Consider the following 20568-nt stretch of genomic DNA (forward strand, 5'->3'; position numbering starts at 1 on the left):
CTCACCTGACGCCTGATGAAAGAATTCGTTGTTTGGAGCGGAATCTCTGCCTCTACTGCGGTGGTTCAGATCACTTTCGGCTGAGATGTCCCCAACGTCCTCAAGCGTCCGGGAAACGCCAGCACCTAGGTCCAGTGGGAGAGGTCTCTGTAAGTGTGAATGCCACCTCTCCAAGGTTGTCTGTGCCAGTCTCCATCCAGATGCCCTCAGGACAAACTCACCAGACTACTGCCTTTCTCGATTCTGGGTCAGCAGGCAGTTGTATAGCAGCTACATTGGTCCAAAGATGGCGGCTACCCGTGACCCAACTAGCCAGACCCCTGACTATCTCCTCGGTCACGGGCGAGATTCTTACCGACCATGTGCACTACCAGACCGCACTTCTAGTCCTCCAGGTGGGCACTTCACATCAGTAAAAGATCTCCTTCTACGTCCTGCCCCATTCTTCTTCCACCATCCTCCTGGGACTCCCTTGGCTGCAATTACATGCCCCTAAGCTGGACTGGAGAACCGGGAGGATTCTTAGTTGGGGTCAGGACTGTTCCAACCAGTGTCTGAGGTCACCTCAGCCCAAGTACTCTATGTTGTCACCCGACCCCGCCAAGCCTCTATCCGGCCTACCGGCGGAATACTAAGACTGGCGAACTTTCGCCATTTGATTAGCGGTGGCTGCTGAAGTTGAATAAAGCCCTAAGGCTATGTGGAAATCATGGATATAGTCATTGGCTGTATCCATGTTTTCCAGACAACCTTAGAGCTTTATCCAAGTTCAGCAGCCACCGCTAATCAAATGCCGAACGTTCGGGTTCGGATCGACTCGAACCCGGTTTGCTCATCTCTAATCTCTGTATACACCTGATTCTAACACAAAAGCAGAACATGGTGGGATTTGTAGTCTCATGGTTCCCATACATCTTATACTGTCAGCTCCGATATCTAGCTAGTGGTAACATGTGCCCGACTCTAGTATAAGATGTACTGGTTCCTTAAGCATTGCATGCGCTGTCTACCAGCAGGCCAGATCTAGTGGACATCTGGTATATTCTCTGTGGGCCAAATATAGTTACACAGTTAGACATCCCTGGTCTGGAGGAAAAAAGGGAAAGGGGGCATGATCGAATCCTTTAGGGCTATGTGTCACGGCCGCAGCGGCGGCCCGTGCTCCGGGCCGCCGCGACCTCTCCATGCAGCTGCCGGGGTCCATGTGCAGGGACCCGGCGCTGCTACGAGTTCAGCCCCGGGGGGCGCCTTACCTCGCCCCGCTCCTGTCACCCGCTGTGCAGACCGGCGCGCATGTCCCCGCCTCCTAGGGCGCGCGCGCACCGGCTGTCTCAGATTTAAAGGGCCAGTCCGCCCCTAATTGGAAGTTGCACTAATCACTTCCTATAAATTCCAGCCCTGCCCCACTACAGGTGTTGGAGCCTCTACATGCTTCCCATAGCGTTTGGCCCAGCTCCCTGTTGTTCCTGATTCCTGTCCGCTACCTGGTCCCTAGTCCTTATTCCTGGTTCTTGCTCCTCTGTTACACTATCGATCCTGTGTTCAGCCTGTCACCTGCGGTTACGACTACAGACCTCTGCCAGCACCATCTCCTGCCTACTGCTCCTACCACGCCTCACCTGCCGTCACTAGCAACCAAGCCAGGGGTAGCGACCTGGGGGTCGCCTGCCGCAGCAAGTCCATCCCGCCTTGCGGCGAGCTCTGGTGAAAACCAGCGGCCCCTTAGACTCCGCTCCCTGGTGAGGTTAGTGCCATCGCTAGTGACGGTCCAGTGGATCCACTACTCCAGGCGTTACAGTAGGCTCCAAACATGGATCCCGGCGAGGTGCCTGATATCCGCGACATAGCCCGAGTGGTCGCCCAACAGGCTCAACAAATCCAGCAACAGTCGCAGCAGATCCAGCAACTCACTGCCGCCTTACAGCATTATACTACAGCCCAGCGCACACCACCTCCTGCTGCTTTTTCAACACTTCGACTGGCTCTCCCAAGCAAATACGCTGGTGACTCCAAGTTGTGCAAAGGATTCCTGACTCAATGCACCATGCATATTGAACTCTTAAATAGTCAGTTTTCCACCGATCGCTCTAAAGTGGCTTTCATCATCAGCCTATTGGAGGGTAGAGCTCTGGCCTGGGCCACGCCGCTGTGGGACCGAGATGACCCTGCTGCTGCCAATCTCCGAGCCTTCCTGGCCGAGTTTCGTTCCGTCTTTGAGGAACCTGCCCGTGCCTCTTCAGCTGAGACTGCTCTCCTCAACCTCTCTCAAGGGAGCTCCTCTGTTGGTGACTACGCCATCCAGTTCCGCACCCTGGCAGCAGAATTAGACTGGAATGAGGCCGCTCTAATAGCCACCTTCAAGAAGGGCCTGTCCAGTCGGGTGAGAGACGTGCTTTCCGCCCGAGACCTACCTACCTCCCTGAACAAACTCATCCTACTGGCCACCAGGGTCGATACTCGTTTTTCTGAGAGAGAGGAGGAGGTCTGGCATGAACGGCAACTAAACCTGTCCCGTCGCCATCAGCAGCTGGTGCCGATCTTCCAGAATCCTGACGTTTCGGTGTCCCAGTCGACTCCTGAGATTCCTATGCAGGTGGAACGGGCTCACCTGACGCCTGATGAAAGAATTCGTTGTTTGGAGCGGAATCTCTGCCTCTACTGCGGTGGTTCAGATCACTTTCGGCTAAGATGTCCCCAACGTCCTCAAGCGCCGGGAAACGCCAGCACCTAGGTCCGGTGGAAGAGGTCTCCCTAAGGGTGGTATTACACGAAGCGATTTTTTTCAATTAACGATAAACTATCTCCAACGATCGCAATAGCGGTTGCCTAATAATCGTTCGTTTTACTACACGGAAAGATTATCGGTTGAATTGGAGCAACAAAGTTCAAGAACACTCCCCTTTCAATTTGCGAATGAACAGGGAACAGCTAACGACATCTTATTAAAACGAACGATGTGCGAACGATGTGTAAAAGACAAACGATAAAAATAGATCCAAAACCTATTAAACGACCAACGACCAATCGTTCGTCGTTTAATCGTTGTCTACTATTACACTTAAAGATAATCGTTCAAATACGACCGATTGAACGATTATTCGAACGATAATCGCTTCGTGTAATACCACCCTAAGTGTGAATGCCACCTCTCCAAGGTTGTCTGAGCCAGTCTCCATCCAGATGCCTTCAGGACAAACTCACCAGACTACTGCGTTTCTCGATTCTGGGTCAGCAGGCAGTTTTATTGCAGCTACATTGGTCCAAAGATGGCGGCTACCCGTGACCCCACTAGCCAGACCCCTGACTATCTCCTCGGTCACGGGCGAGATTCTTACCGACCATGTGCACTACCAGACCGCACTTCTAGTCCTCCAGGTGGGCACTTCACATCAGTAAAAGATCTCCTTCTACGTCCTGCCCCATTCTTCTTCCACCATCCTCCTGGGACTCCCTTGGCTGCAATTACATGCCCCTAAGCTGGACTGGAGAACCGGGAGGATTCTTAGTTGGGGTCAGGACTGTTCCAACCAGTGTCTGAGGTCACCTCAGCCCAAGTACTCTATGTTGTCACCCGACCCGCCAAGCCTCTATCCGGCCTACCGGCGGAATACCAAGACTTGCCTGATGCCTTCTCTGCCACGGAGGCGGACTCTCTACCACCTCATCGGGCGTACGATTGTCCCATAGACCTTCTTCCTGGAACTTCTCCTCCACATGGTCGGGTGTACCCTCTCTCAGTACCCGAGACTGAGGCCATGTCCTTTTACATCCAGGAGAACTTAAAGAAAGGTTTCATCCGCAGAACCACATCCCCTCGCCACATAGGGATGGACTTCATCACTGATTTGCCTCCATCTGCAGGCAAGAAAGAGGGGGAGGCCAAAGGGGGGGGGTACTGTCACGGCCGCAGCAGCGTCCCGTGCTCCGGGCCGCTGCCACGACCTCTCCATGCAGCTGCCGGGGTCCATGTGCAGGGACCCGGCGCTGCTACGAGTTCGGCCCCGGGGGGCACCTTACCTCGCCCCGCTCCTGTCACCCGCTGTGCCGGCCGGCGCGCGCGTCCCTGCCTCCTAGGGCACGCGCGCGCCGGCTGTCTCAGATTTAAAGGGCCAGTCCGCCCCTAATTGGAGGTTGCACTAATCACTTCCTATAAATTCCAGCCCTGCCCCACTACAGGTGTTGGAGCCTCTACATGCTTCCCATAGCGTTTGGCCCAGCTCCCTGTTGTTCCTGATTCCTGTCCGCTACCTGGTCCCTAGTCCTTATTCCTGATTCCTGCTCCTCTGTTACACTATCGATCCTGTGTTCAGCCTGTCACCTGCGGTTACGCCTACAGACCTCTGCCAGCACCATCTCCTGCCTACTGCTCCTGCCACGCCTCGCCTGCCAACACTAGCAACCAAGCCAGGGGTAGCGACCTGGGGGTCGCCTGCCGCAGCAAGTCCATCCCGCCTTGCGGCGGGCTCTGGTGAAAACCAGCGGCCCCTTAGACTACGCTCCCTGGTGAGGTTAGTGCCATCGCTAGTGACGGTCCAGTGGATCCACTGCTCCAGGCGTTACACTATGTTCACACTATGTATGTGTGCAGCTGTATTTTTTATGCGGCTGGAAATGTGCGGCTGAAACTACGGCCGTGGGAAAAAATAGACATGCGGCTGAAAACATACGGTCATTTACTTGGAAATCTGGTTCAACTAAAAATAGCAAATAAAATCTTAAGAAAGTTATGCAAACACCTCTGGATGCATCTGGGAAAGCAGGGAAACAGTTTACATGAATTGCTATTGCCGGGGTTTGCGATCCTCTGCAGTAATGCCGATGCCTCTCATGGTTAATATATTAATTAATAAAACACATTTTCATTGTAATAAAGTCCCTTTCATTGTTCAATAATAAAATTTAAATGAATCCATCATTTTGCTATTAAATATACTGTTAAAATAAATATATATATATAAATAAATGTATATTTATATATATATTTATTCTTTGACAGTATATTTAATTGCACAATGATGGATTCGTTTAAATTAAATTATTGAACAACGAAACTGATTTTATTTCAACGAAAATGTGTTTTATTAATTAAATATTAATTAGTACAGGAAGCTCCATTAAGCCGTTAATTCATATTGCCGGCAATAGAGCATTCTGTACTAATCATCACTTTACTTTAATTAAAACATCAAATGTTTCTTCTAATTATGTTATCACAATAGCATTATTAGAAGAAACATTTAGAATTATATGTGCGTTCAGCTGATTGGCTGATCGGCTGAGCATACATATAATTAGCGGGTCCGCAGCACAGTGACTTTATTGTGCTGCGGACCAGCGAAGAGGACACATCGGGGTGAGTATAGAGCTCTCCCCACTCCCTCCCCAGCACTGCACCCCTTCCAGCAAGGAAGGGGGGTCACTTAACCCCTTCCTTGCTGGGATGGGTGCAGTCTGACATCAGTCTTGCCCCCAAAGGGTTAAGGGGGCCAGACTGTAAGCAGCGATCTGTAAAGATGCTGCATACTGTAAGGAGCACAACACCGCTCACAATGATGGGTGTTGTGCTCCTGTTGGGTGTTTTTTGTGTGTTTCTCCCTTTTTGTTTTTCAGATATCGGTGTCCTGTGGATTACGTCGGATTACGTGGACTACGTCGATGACCAGTGGTTGTTTGTTGTTTCTTTTTAATAAAATGGTCAATGAGGGGTGTGGGGGTGTTTTTATTTGAATAAAAAAAATTTTCACTTGTGTCTTGTCTTTATTTCTTTACTTTATAGACTTAGTAGTGGAAGCCGTCTAATAGACGGAATCCATTACTAAGTCGGGGCCTAGTGTTAGCCGGTATAAAATGGCTAACACTAACCCCCCATTATTACCCCAGTACCCAATGCCACCAGGGGTACTGGGAAGAGCCAGTGGTCCTGGAGCGTCAAAATTGGCGCTCCTGGACCGGGCGGCAGCAGGCTGGTAAGATTTAGGCTGGGGAGGGCCTAAACCAATGGCTCTTCCCACCCTGGTGTTACCAGGCTGCTGTCGTTTGGTTTTTAACCCGGCTGGTTATAAAAATAGGGGGGACCCTATGCGGTTTTTTTTATTATTTATTTATTTTTAAAAAACGCATAGGGTCCCCCCTATTTTTATAGTTTTATAGCCTCTAATAGTTAATATACTGGCACCTGGCTCTTCCCAGTACCCCTGGTGGCATTGGGTACAGGGGTAATAATGGGGGGTTAGTGTTTTATTTTTATTTTTTAGCCATTTTATACCGGCTACCACTAGGCCCCGACTTAGTAATGGATTCCGTCTATTAGACGGCTTCCACTACTAAGTCTATAAAGTAAAGAAATAAAGACAAGACACAAGTTAAAAAAAATTTTTATTCAAATAAAAACACCCCCACACCCCTCATTGACCATTTTATTAAAAGAAAACAATAAACAACCGCTGGTCATCAACCTAGTCCACGGAATCCGACGTAATCCCAAGGATACCGATATCTGAAAAACAAAAAGGGAGAAACACACAAAAAACACACAAACAGGAGCACAACACCCATCATTGTGAGCGGTGTTGTGCTCCTTACAGTATGCAGCATCTTTACAGATTGCTGCTTACAGTCTGGCCCCCAAGGGGTTAAGGGAGGATGTATTGCATCCCCCTTAACCCCTTGGGGGCCAGACTGATGTCAGACTGCACCCATTCCAGCAAGGAAGGGGTTAAGTGACCCCCCCTTCCTTGCTGGGAGGGGTGCAGTGCAGGGGAGGGGGTGGGGAGAGCTGTATACTCACTCCGATGTGTCCTCTTCGCTGGTCCGCAGCACAATGAAGTCACTGTGCTGCGGACCCGCTAATTATATGTGCGCTCAGCCGATCAGCCAATCAGCTGAGCGCACATATAATTCTAAATGTTTCTTCTAATAATGCTATTGTGATAACATAATTAGAAGAAACATTTGATGTTTTCATTAAAGTAAAGTGATGATTAGTACAGAATGCTCTATTGCCGGCAATATGAATTAACGGCTTACTGGAGCTTCCTGTACTAATTAATATTTAATTAATAAAACACATTTTCGTTGAAATAAAATCAGTTTCGTTGTTCAATAATTTAATTTAAACGAATCCATCATTGTGCAATTAAATATACTGTCAAAAAATAAATATATATATAAATATACATTTATTTATATATATATTTATTTTAACAGTATATTTAATTGCACAATGATGGATTTGTTAGAATTAAATTATTGAACAACGAAAGGGACTTTATTACAAAGAAAATGTATTTTATTAATTATGTATATAATATAATATATATATAATATATTAACTATTAGAGGCATCGGCATTCGGCATCATTGCCGGCTATTTTTGAAGTACTCCGTACGGACCGCCTGTCAATCCACGGCCGCATTTCCAGCCGCAAACAATGGTCTTGTTCATTTTTTACGGGTCCGTTTACGATAGGGCCGTAGATTCATACATAGTGTGCACTGTGCAGCCGTATATCGTATACTTTCCAGCGTACGCATGAACCGGAAAAATCCGGCCAATGATTTACTGCCCGCAATACAGCCGCACAGATACAGAGTGTGAACCTAGCCTAAATATGTAAAATTTTGTATTTTTTATCCAATTTAGATTGTGGACGACTATCCTGTTGTAGTCGTGCTCTGTCACGAGCCATTCTGACTTGCTCATGTATTCTCACAGTCTATGCCTCTGTCCTTGCCCAGTCTGTATACATGAGTATATGTTTGTTTTTGTTTTTTTTTTCTAGTAGCAGAAACAGATATTTTTCACTTACCATAAAATGTTTTTCAGCTAAATTAAAACATTCACTGCAGTTTTGGGCTAAATGCAGGTTTATGAATCAGAAAAATTAAGTATCGGTAATTCAAAACATGGAGCATCTGAGCTCAGGCTTGATAGTAAGGAGTTTGGCCAATTTGCTTGGCATCCACAGTGAACAACAGATGTGGCGTTGCAAAGACTGGAGCTGAATAGGGATTACATGTAGTATATGGTTTGTAACTTCTCTCCAAAGTAATCTGCTTCTGTAATCACTATCCACAGAATCGCAAACATTGGTCGATTCATTCAGCCTGAAACTGTAATTCTCTAGTTTGTTTAAACTTCTGCACTTGGATGAGTCCTCAAGCAGCCGTGTGACATCTCTGTTCTCACCTTTGTCTTCTATCTCAGAACAAGGGTCTCATTTTATGGAATTCTACAAACATTCATGTTATCTTGCAGTTACTGGTGGCTGGTGGCACAACACAACTTGTATACAGACATTTCTCTTTTTCTGAGTTTGATTTGGGTGTCTGCCCAAGGCTCCTGGGGGCCCCACAGCCCTGCAAACCTCCCACACCTGACACTGCAAGTGTCACTGGCCCACCAGAGAATCCTCCAGTGGGCCCCCAAGTGATGTGCAGCTGCAGGGCTATTTCAGGATGCCTGTTCCAGATTCTTGGGTGAGCAATGTATTCACTTTGTGTGCACCTTTAAAGTGCACACACAATTGACGGCACCCTGACAGGCAACCAGGACTTCCTGGACAGGCAGTAACACACACTGCGTGTGCTGTAAGAGAAGAGAGGATCGCACAGGGGAAGAAGAGGCGCAAAGGGGGAGCATCTGGGAGGTGAAATTTTTTCCCTTTTATTTTTATCTACTTTAGGGGACCTGCACAGGAAGCCTTTCCATCTACTAAAGCGGGGACTACACAGGGGGACATCTACTATGGGAGCCTACACAAGGGACCATCTACTTCGGGGGCCTACACAAGGGACCATCTTCTATAGGGGTACTACATAGAATACCATCTTCTATATGGGGCTGCACAGAGGAGCCATCTACTGTATGTAGGGGAACACACAACAGGGGATGCACAGAGGGACCTGATATCATATGAAAACTGCAGAGAGAACCTTAATACTATGTGGGACCTGCACAGATGGATTTAAAATTATATGGGGGCATAAAGGGTGCCTAATATGATATGGGGACACAAAGTTTGGCCTACTCCCTATATGAGGGCTTAGAGGGATCAATACACATGTGGAGTTTGTATAGCAATGAGGGTGGTTCGAGAGGGAGGAGTCTAATATGTTTGTCTGGTAGATTCTGCATAAATGAGTCGTGGCTGGTCCTCCAGGCGGAATGAAGAAGAAAAAGCAAATTAAAGGGGAACTATCAGCAGGTTAGACAAATCTAACCTGCTGATATGTCCCTATTTTACAGAAGACACTGAAGAGGAAGGCATGTCTCTTACCTTCCTCCTCAGTGCTATTCCGGTGCAGTTAGCCATGTGTTTCACAGTCCGGTGAGAAGGTTTCATTCAGTGCGCAGTCTGCCGCATGTACGCACAACTGGAGCAGGAGTTCCAGGGTGAGTACCGCTGTGACAGATGTGAGCATGTTGCCCATCTAGAAGCTCGAGTTAGAGATCTGGAGAAGCATATTGCAACACTGAGGGAACTTGGCCACCTTGAGAGGGAACTTCGGCTCACTGAGCAGGAAGTTAGTGGGTTAGAGATGGAGGGTGGTGATATAGATCAGGAGGCCCAAGTAAGTAGCTGGGTTAATGTAGTTAGAGGGACCAGTAAGGGATCCAAGAAAAGGAAGGCCACTTCTACTGTATACCCAAGCAAAATTGCCAAGTTAGGTGATGATGCAAGGGCATCCGTGTCAGAAATGGCAGCTCTAGTGGAACCTGTTCTCCCTAACAGCCGGGGGAACAGTCCAACTAGTAGTGGGCGGGATGGTATTGTAGGTAGGCCTAGACAGTTAGTGGTTGTAGGGGATTCTATAATCAAAAAGACGGATAGAATAATTTGTCGCCAAGACCGCCTCAACCAAATGGTTTGCTGTCTCCCTGGTGCCAGGGGTCGGCATGTGGTGGAAAGGGTGGATAAATTACTTGGGGGGGCTGGGGATGACCCAGCTGTCGTGGTCCATGTGGGAACCAATGACAGGATACAAGGTAGGTGGAGGTCTATTAAAAATAATTTTAGAGAACTAGGTGCTAAGTTGAAGGGAAGGACCTCCAAGGTGGTATTCTCTGGAATACTGCCTGTGCCATGCGCATCGCAGGAAAGACAGCGGGAGCTTAGGGAGTTAAATGCATGGCTCAATTCGTGGTGTAGAGAAGAAGGGTTTGGGTTTTTGGAGCACTGGGCTGAATTTTCATTGGGGTACAAACTGTTTTCCGCACATAATTTGCACCTTAATGGAAGGGGGTCCGCTGTGCTGGGGGAGAGAATCCTAGAAGGGGTGGAGAGGTTTTTAAACTAGGGATGTGGAGGGAGGACAATGTAGTATGTAATGTAGTGGCAGATAGGTTAGAGAGGGGACAGAACATTGAGGAGGGAAGAGAAGGGTCCTGTGGGGGGAGGAGTGGATAGGGAGATCCATCTGTTGCGGATGAACAGTGGGGATGATTGTAGTCACAGCACAGTAATAAATCCTATTTCTTATAATGAAGCGGGTAAACTCGATGGTAATATAAAGTGTATGGTTACTAATGCCAGAAGTCTAGCCAGCAAGATGGGGGAGCTGGAGGCCTTGGTTCTGGAGGAGTCCATTGATGTGGTTGGTGTGACTGAGACATGGCTGGACTCCTCACATGACTGGGCTATCAATATTCAGGGATTTGCGTTGTTCAGAAGGGACCGGGTGGGCAGAAAGGGAGGAGGAGTATGTCTGTATGTCAGAAATGATATTAAAGTGAGTGTAAAAGATGCAATAGTGGGAGATGACTGTGATGATGTGGAAGCATTATGGGTAGAACTATAAAAGGAGGTAAAGAGTGAAAAAAATATTCTTGGTGTAATCTATAGACCCCCCAACATTACTGAGGAGGTAGATGGCCAGTTGAATAGACAAATAGAGCAGGCTGCCCGGGAGGGGACAGTAGTGGTAATGGGGGACCTCAACTACCCAGATATAGATTGGGGTCAGGGTTCAGCTAAATCCACAAAGGGGAGGGAATTTCTTAACCTCCTGCAGGATAATTTTCTGGGCCAGTTTGTGGAGGAGCCAACTAGAAGTGATGCCTTGGTGGATCTGGTTATTTCTAACAACGCAGAGCTGGTTGGGGATGTCACTGTCCATGAACACCTGGGTAGTAGTGACCACAATATAGTGACTTTTAGCTTAAAGTGTAGAAAAGAAAAACATGTTGGGAGGGCAAAAACTCTTCATTTTAAAAGGGCCAATTTTCCTGGGTTAAGGGCTGAACTTCAGGGCATAGACTGGGAGCGGCTGCTGTCACATACAGATACAGCTAATAGATGGGAAATCTTCCAATCCACATTAAATAACTGTACTGCCAAATATATTCCTATGGGTAACAAATATAAACGGTTAAAATCAAATTCCCACATGGCTTACAACCGAGGTTAGAAGGGCTATAAATGAGAAAAAAGGGGCATTCAAAAAATATAAATCAGAGGGGTCAGCTGTAGCCTTTAAACATTACAAAGAAGTCAACAAAACCTGTAAAAATGTAATAAAAGCAGCAAAAATTCACAATGAAAGGCAGGTAGCCATAGATAGCAACAGAAACCCCCCAAAAAATTTACTATAGATATGGTCCAAGACAAATTAAATAAACTCAATGTAACCAAAGCTCCAGGGCCTGATGGATTGCACCCCAGAGTTCTTAGGGAACTCAGTTCTGTAATTTCTCTACCCTTGTATGAAATATTCTGTGATTCTTTGCTTACTGGTATTGTGCCGCGGGACTGGCGTAAGGCAAATGTAGTGCCGATCTTCAAAAAGGGCTCTCGAACTTCCCCAGGTAACTATAGACCTGTAAGCTTAACGTCCATTGTGGGGAAACTATTTGAGGGGCTTATAAGGGACTACATCCAGGAATATGTAGTGGCTAATAGTATTATAAGTGATAACCAGACGTCTGATGGGTAAGTTAAAGTCTATCGGTTTGGAAAATTTAATGTGTAACTGGATTGAAAACTGGCTTAAAAATCGTACCCAGAGAGTGGTGGTCAATGATTCCTACTCCGAATGGTCCCCGGTAATGAGTGTTGTACCCCAAGGGTCAGTACTGGGCCCTCTTCTGTTTAACTTGTTTATTAATGATATTGAGAATGGAATTAACAGCAATGTTTTTATCTTTGCAGATGACACCAAGCTTTGTAGTACAGTACAGTCTATGGAGGATGTGCAGATGTTACAGGATGACTTAGACACACTGAGTGTTTGGGCGTCCACTTGGCAAATGAGGTTCAATGTGGATAAATGTAAAGTTATGCACCTGGGTACTAATAACCCGCATGCATCATATGTCCTGGGGGGAGTTACTCTGGGAGAGTCGCTGATGGAGAAGGATCTGGGTGTACTTGTAGATAATAGACTACAGAACAGCACACAATGTCAGTCAGCTGCTTCTAAGGCCAGCAGGATATTGTCATGCATTAAAACAGGCATGGACTCACGGGACAGGGATATAATATTACCGCTTTATAAAGCTTTGGTGCGGCCTCATCTGGAGTATGCCGTCCAGTTTTGGAACCCGATTCATAAAAAGGATGTTCTAGAGCTGGAGAGGGTACAAAGACGGGCAACTAAACTAATAAGGGGAATGGAGCATCTTAGTTACGAGGAGAGATTAAAAGAATTACATTTGTTTAATCTGGAGAAGAGACGTTTAAGGGGAGATATGATTAACTTATTTAAATATATAAATGGCCCCTACAAGAAATATGGAGAAAAGATGTTCCAGGTAAAACCCCCTCAAAGGACAAGGGGGCACTGCCTCCACCTGGAGAGACAAGAGGGCGCTGCCTCCGCCTGGAGAGACAAGGGGGCGCTGCCTCCGCCTGGAGAAACAAGGGGGCACTGCCTCCACCTGGAGAAAAAAAGGTTCAATCTCCGGAGGCGACAAGCCTTCTTTACCATGAGAACTGTGATTCTGTGGAACAGTCTACCACAGGATCTGGTCACAGCAAAAACAGTAGAGGGCTTCAAAACAGGGCTAGACAAGTTCTTAGAGCAAAATAATATAAATACATTTGTATAGAACATATCACCCCTCCCCCTTCCCTGTATCCATCCCCTCCTTGGTTGAACTTGATGGACATGTGTCTTTTTTCAACCGTATTAACTATGTAACTATGTAACCATTGGGGAGAGGCGTTAGGAGCACTGCTCACCCCCATAGTGCCGATCTACCCCTGGCCAACCCTCAACTTCCGAATTATAATGAATAGAGAGGGTGGGCCAGATCGGCGCTATGGGGATGGGCTATGCTCCTAACCTGCACCCCCTGCCCCCCACCAGTTCTCCTAAAGCTAAGAGATATACCTTCTTCCTCAACGTCTCCTGTCCATTAAGGACATAGTTCCCCTTACAACAACTTTAATCTAAATACTCCTGCTTTTATTCACTCAGAGAAGACGTCACTCATGATTAACTCTAAGAAGACAACCTCTGTGATTCCTTAAAAGAAGATGCCTCTGTGATTCACTCAGAGAAGGCGCCCCGGGAGTCATTTAGAGAGAATGGTACTGGTAAGTCACTGTATATAATTGCACTGTTATCACTTATATTGTCTGCAGAGCTGGGACTTCTACATGGTCACTGTATTAGATGATATTGGTCTTTGTACAGTGGATTTTATTCAGTAGCAGAGTAGAGGCATTGGCATGTTGTGGTAATATTTGTCCCTTGTAAACTGGCACTAGTGGTATTATTTTGTGGTTTACTGGATTTGGTAGTAATAGTATTGGTCATAGTGCAGCAGTAATATTTACCCCTTGTATGTGTGTATTTATGGCAATATTGGATTTGATTTACTGGATTTGATCAGTAACAGTTTGGGGGTAATATTTCCTCCTTGTATACTGGTATTATTCAATCTCTGTGTGTAGGATTTGGTCTGTAACAGTATTGCGGTAATATGTACGGTAACAACAGTTGCTTATATGCTGGTGTTATTGGGTAGCTATAACTATTGCATTTAGGTATACAGTTTGACGCTAGGTTCACACTACGTATATTTCAGTCAGTATTGTGGTCCTCATATTGCAACCAAAACCAGGAGTGGATTAAAAACACAGAAAGGATCTGTTCACACAATGTTGAAATTGAGTGGATGGCCGCCATATAATGGCAAATATTTGCGGTTATTTTAAAACAACGGCTGTTATATTGAAATAATGGCAGTTATTTACTGTTATATGGCGGCCATCCACTCAATTTCAACATAGTGTGGACAGATCCTTTCTGTGTTTTTAATCCACTCCTGGTCTGTATAATGTGCAGAGAAGGCCTTAGCCTTTATCGAGGGGTTAAAGGGGTACTCAGGTAAAAATCAGCAACTGGTTTTAAGAAGTTATATAGGTTTGTCATTTACTTCTTTTAAAAAATCTCCAGTATTCCAGTACTTATTAGCTGCTGTATGTCCTGCAGGAAGTGGTGTATTTTTACCAGTATGACACAGTGCTCTCTGCTGCCACCTCTGTCTGTGTCAGGAACTGTCCAGAGCAGGAGAGGTTTTCTATGGGGATTTTCTGCTCTGGACAGTTCCTGACAATGTTTCATACTGGATAGAATACACCACTTCCTGCAGGACATACAGCAGCTAATAAGTACTGGAAGCCTTGAAATTTTTAATTAGAAGTGAATTACGAATCTATATACTGTAAGTTTCTGGAACCAGCTGATTTGAAAGAAAACAAATTTTCGTCAGAGTACCCCTTCAATTTGGATGCCCCCTTTTTTTCCCAGCCGTGTAAGATCTTTTTTTTTTTTTTTTTTTTAATCAAGAAAATACACTTTAAGTATAATTATTTGGTGGCTTGGTATGTTTACATATTGTAGGTGGTATATATATTTACATGCAACTGATTTTTGTGCAGAAATACTAATGGTGTGGTCCTTAGATTTCTTCGGGAAATATAGATAACTGAAAGTTACAGTTTACGGTTTATAAATCTTGCTAAATAACATAATGACCCCCTTGGGTCCCTTACCTCAAATCATATTCACTATACACTTGGACGGGGTAAACATATATTACTTTTAACAAACAGTATTTTTTTTCTTGCGAGATGTCTTGAACTTAACAAATGCTGTTTGTGAGTAAAATGATGGGGCATTGCACCAATGGTCAGAGCATGCCTGGGTGGTATATGTTTGACACTGTTTATTATGTGCTCCTTACTCGGTGGATATAATTTGACTTTTTTCATCTATTGGGATATTTTACCTTCACCCTGTTTAGTCATTATTGTGGGTTATATTTATGAATGCTGGAAAACAGTCTACTGTATGCTGGATGTAAAGACAGCACCGGTATTGTGGGACACAGGTCTGCTACTAATCAAAGCTCTTTAGATAAGATAAGATACAGCAGCACATGCGCGCCCGTCGGGATACAGTTGGAAGCGGGTGGTAACGTGGTGCAGCTTCCTCACTAATACAAAACGAGCAGGCAACATCACAGAGGGGGACGAGCTGGAGGTGGGTAGAAGAGGGTCGGAGGGCCCAGAACAGCCACCAACACGTCATATAGTGACTCATTGACACAAAATGGTCGCCAGGCCTATTTGTCGACGAGTGAAAAAAGAAATTAGAACTACAGAATAGAGATGGGCAAACCTGGAGCATGCTCGAGTCCATCCGAACCCGAACGATCGGCATTTGATTAGCGGCGGCTGCTGAAGTCATTGGCTGTATCCATGTTTTCCAGACAACCTTAGAGCTTTATCCAAATTCAGCAGCCCCCGCTAATCAAATGCCGAACGATCGGGTTCGGATGGACTCGAGCATGCTCGATATTCGCTCATCTCTACTACAGAACCTCTGGCGGTAGGGGGACAAGAGAAAAGAGGTAGACTGCCACAGGACAGGAAACATAGTACAGTGTAATGTGTTGCTAGATTCAAATAAAACCTGAGCGCCGCACAACCCCTTTAAACAAACAGCACTTTAAAAAGCTAAATTATTGCAGGTGTTAACTGTTTAAGTGCAGTTCACGAAGTTTGTTCTTCTCCATTTAGCGGTCCACGCTACCTGGCATTCTCCTTCTCCTGTCTCCACTATCGCCTGCAGCCACCAAAATGCTGCTCAGCCAATCACCGATTGAGATGGGACAGTTCCGCAGCCAGTGATTGGCTGAGCAGGCTGTCACTCATCTTGAGAGTCTTGGTTACTTCTCAGTGATTAGCTGAGCAAGAGGCTGAAGACACTGGAAACCCAGAGAAGGATACTCAGGCCGTGTGGACAGGTGATCATACAATTATTATTATTATTATTTTTTTTTTGTGCAGTCGCCATCATTATAAACTTTGCAGAAAAAAAAATCGGAATGAAATTCTACTGTATTTCTTTTTTTTCTCAAAACCACATTTGGAAAATTACAGTTGATTGTTTGCTATAGACAACTGTTCCACTTGCTCCTTGGATTACTTTTAACAGATCTTTCCTAATTACAACTTCCATTGGGTATATGGTAGAGTATGGTACAGTATGTATATCTGGCCACAGATATTCTTTTACCTAAATTCTTAAACTATGCTTTTGTGCTGAACAGCCCAGCGTAATGGTAACAAGACTCCATCACGAAAAGAACTCGTTAATATTTACAGCCGTTAACGGCTTCTCTGTCGGAGATTACAAGCAGCGGGTGCAGCGAGCGTTGAAAAGACAATATTCACCACAGCTAATCATGGGAATGCCTCATTAAATTTTACCTCCCAGCTACTATTGGTGACGTTTAATGGTGCATAATCTGTCATCTCGGCGCTGGAATTTTGTTAATTGAAGCATAAACATTTGTTGTTTAGTATTCCGAACACATCAGTAAAAACTTGCACTGATAAGGGAAAAAATAATAAGTCGACAAAACATGGAGCTAAAAAAATGTATGCGCATATATGCGAGGGTGCGTGTATGTGCCTGTATAGTAATAACAACCATCTAAGTATTAGAAATGCACTTTTCATCATAAAAACAAAAGCATAGGATCAGCCATGATGTCTGGTATACAGGTGATTCACCCCCAAAACTATTAGTAGAATAGGGAACATCCTGTCAGGAAAGGTGGTCCGCAGTAGCCACACCAAGACGCAGACAGGAGAAACAGATGGTTGCATCCATGCAGGGCAGTTTCTAGGTCATTTTGACTACAGGGTGAAACTTGATAATAGGAGGGGGGGGGGGAATCAGGGTTTTCTAGAAAGAAGCAGTGTGTGTATTATGGCATAGAGTAGTGTTACCTGATCTTTCAAAAGTTATCTAGTGACTCACAGGTGACGTCGTCTTTGATCTGAGGCGTCACTTTCCCTTTTCCTCTCTATCTGTCCAAGACCACCATGACAATTTCTTGCAGCTACAATTCATCTCTCCTTAACCTACTAGACAAACATGGCTCCGCAGATTTGCAGCAACTTACTTCCTCATTTTAGTGTCAAGTGCAGTAAAGTCAGTAGGTATGTGGGTTGTCCCCTGTATATGGGATCCCCTGCTAAGCCCCCAATATAGTAATAATGCCCCCTGCTGTGCCTCCATATAGTAATAATGCCTCCTGCTGTGTCCCCATATAGTAATAATGCCTCCTGCTGTGCCCCTATATAATAATAATGTCCCCTGCTGTGTCCCCATATAGTAATAATGCCTCCTGCTGTCCCCCCATATAGTAATAATGTCCCCTGCTGTGCCCCTATATAGTAGTAATGCCTCCTGCCCTGCTTTGCCTCCATATAGTAATGATGCCTACTGCTGTGTCCCTTCATATAGTAATAATGTTCGCCTGTGCTCTGTCCCCATAGTAATACTGTCCCCCTGTTCTCTTTCCTCATTGTAATACTGTCCCACTGTCCCCTACATTGCCCAGGACAAAAGATGATGGTCCAGGGGTGGGAGGCCGTGTAGCGCGCTATCCAACCCTGCTGGATGAGTTCCCAGGGGGTGCCACCAGCGCCCTGTGCCATTGCCTGGTGCAAGAAACGGACCTGCATCAATGAACTTGAATACACAGCTATGCATTGTGCATTATATATAGGCTGTTACTAGTGTTTAGCGAGCACTAAAATGCTCGAGTGCGTAACTCGGGTAATGAAATAAATAGGAGACTAAAGCACATAACCAGGTACTTCAGCAGAGTGGACTGTGCCTGGTTAACCTATTACAGTTTTTTGTTCTAACTTTTGAAAATTTAATCCCTTTAAGGGATTTGTAAACAAAATATTCGAAAATGACCAGGTAAAAATGCAATGCATTACTGCAAGACCAATTAGAACTCTGGCGGCATGCCGTCAATTGGGAATATCAAGAATAAAAACTGATATACATGCATTATAGCAATTAAAATGATGGTGGAGTAAAGAAACCTTTAAGCAATGGCAATAAATTGGAGGGAGTAAGTATCAACATTGGAAAGTCCGTTCTTTATTGGTTTGGCTCAAGCAGTTGGTACTAGTGATGTCACTTCTTTAGCTCAATCATATCACGTTGAAGCCAATAAAGATGGAAAGTGACAAGTTAGGCAGTAATGGCCGTCTGAGGACCTGTTCTGTGTCTTCATCAGATGGCTATTTGGTTTTGCTAGCACTTTATATCATCATCTGGTAGATCTGACAGTCTATTAGATACCAAACTGCAGATAAGACTGTATTCTATAACATCTTTTACATAGTTACGTAGGAGGAAAAAAAAATACAATCCCATCAAAATCGCCATTTTCAAAAAAATCCTGTTTGACCTATCACCTATCCCCCTTTTAGACTATGTTCACAAAAAATCCAAATATAGCCAAAATCAGGAGTGGAACTGACAGAGGAAAATTATAATGAAAAGATTTGCACAATTTGGCTATGTTCACACTACTTAAAAAAAAACGTCCAATTTTTCTGTTTAAAAAGACGTCAATTTTTGCCAAGATTTCATTAAATGCAATGCAATGAAGTCAATGGAATGATGGACGCCCAATGCACACAGGCCCCGATTTATCAAAGGGTGTAAAATAAAGACTGGTATAATCTGCCCCCAGCAACCAATCACAGCTCAGCTTTTCTTTTACCAAAGCTCAGAGCTGAGCTGTGATTGGCTGCTGGGGGCAGTTAACCTTTAACCTTTTGATAAATCTCCTATACAGTGCATAAAACGATGGACATTGTCTGTGCAGATGTCAAAATAATGATCATGACAATTATTTCCAGACATCTTTTGCAAACAACGGACATTACTTTTTTAGTTGTTGACAGGCAGTTCTTTTTTACCATCCTTTCATTGTCGTTACCATCCTTTTATTGTCATTACTATTAAATGTAAATGTAATGGACATTTCAATTAAAGACAAGCCAAAAGCGCAATTCGTCCACCCCAAGTTAGAATCTTGTTCCAACAGCCATCATTGCACTGACAGGCGGCCAAACAGGAGATGACGGATGTCAATTTTAAAAATTATAAATGGATAAGAAACAACGTAGTGGGAACATAACCCTTCTGTGTCTTCAATGCATTCCTGGTTTTGGTTTGGAAAATACTAACTAAAATACTGTGTATAAACATAGCCAATACTTCTTGTTTTACATAGTAACTACAAATGAGCACGGAAATTCCTAAACTGAAATGCATACCGAAAAGTTTGGTTCGGTACGGAATCAAACTTTTTGCAAAGTCTGGAAAGATAGTAGTCACAAATCTGAAAAACAAAAACAAAAATGGTTTGTGTCCTCTTTCGGGTCTCCAGTCTCTGCAGATGCCAAAATCAATTCAGCCAACCACTGAATGAGACGGGAGAGAGCTGCTGCCAATGATTCAGCGAGCGGGCTGTTACTAGGGTGCAAACAGGTAGGTTCAGTCTCCTGAAAGCAGCTATATAACAGCTATACTTACTGTATCCAGGTCCTGGCTCTGTAAGACAGATATATAACAGCTATACTTACTGTATCCAGGTCCAGTCTCCTGAAGGCTGCTATATAACAGCTATACTTACTATATCCAGGTCCAGTCTCCTGAAGGCTGCTATATAACAGCTATACTTACTGTATCCAGGTCCAGTCTCCTGAAGGCTGCTATATAACAGCTATCCTTACTGTATCCAGGTCCAGTTTCCTGAAGGCTGCTATATAACAGCTATACTTACTATAACCAGGTCCAGTCTCCTGAAGGCTGCTATATAACAGCTATACTTACTGTATCCAGGTCCAGTCTCCTGGACCAAAATATTATATTTATAGTGCAAATCATTTAGGGGACTATTTCTCAAATTCTCCAAATCAAACAATTTCTCTATATGTTTTTTTTTTTATTATTTCCATCTTGTAATCATAAAGTAGTAAGTCGTAAACAATTTCTTAGCTGAGCTTTTTGCAAGAAGTACAAAAGAATGGAAAAGTGGCTGTGGCTACTTTACATAATGTACATTGTAACTGCAGTCCAGCAGCTGTCTGAAGTGAAGAAATCACGGCAGGGTTTGGCAGGCACCAGCTTACCTTATGATAATTACCTTTTCATTGAAGTGCCGAATAATTACAACAGAACGCTGTCAAATCAATGGTCAGGCCCTAGATAAAATGGCCCCTGACAAGGTCA

This window comes from Dendropsophus ebraccatus, chromosome 11 (assembly GCF_027789765.1).
Source record: "Dendropsophus ebraccatus isolate aDenEbr1 chromosome 11, aDenEbr1.pat, whole genome shotgun sequence".
NCBI classification, from domain to species: domain Eukaryota; kingdom Metazoa; phylum Chordata; class Amphibia; order Anura; family Hylidae; genus Dendropsophus; species Dendropsophus ebraccatus.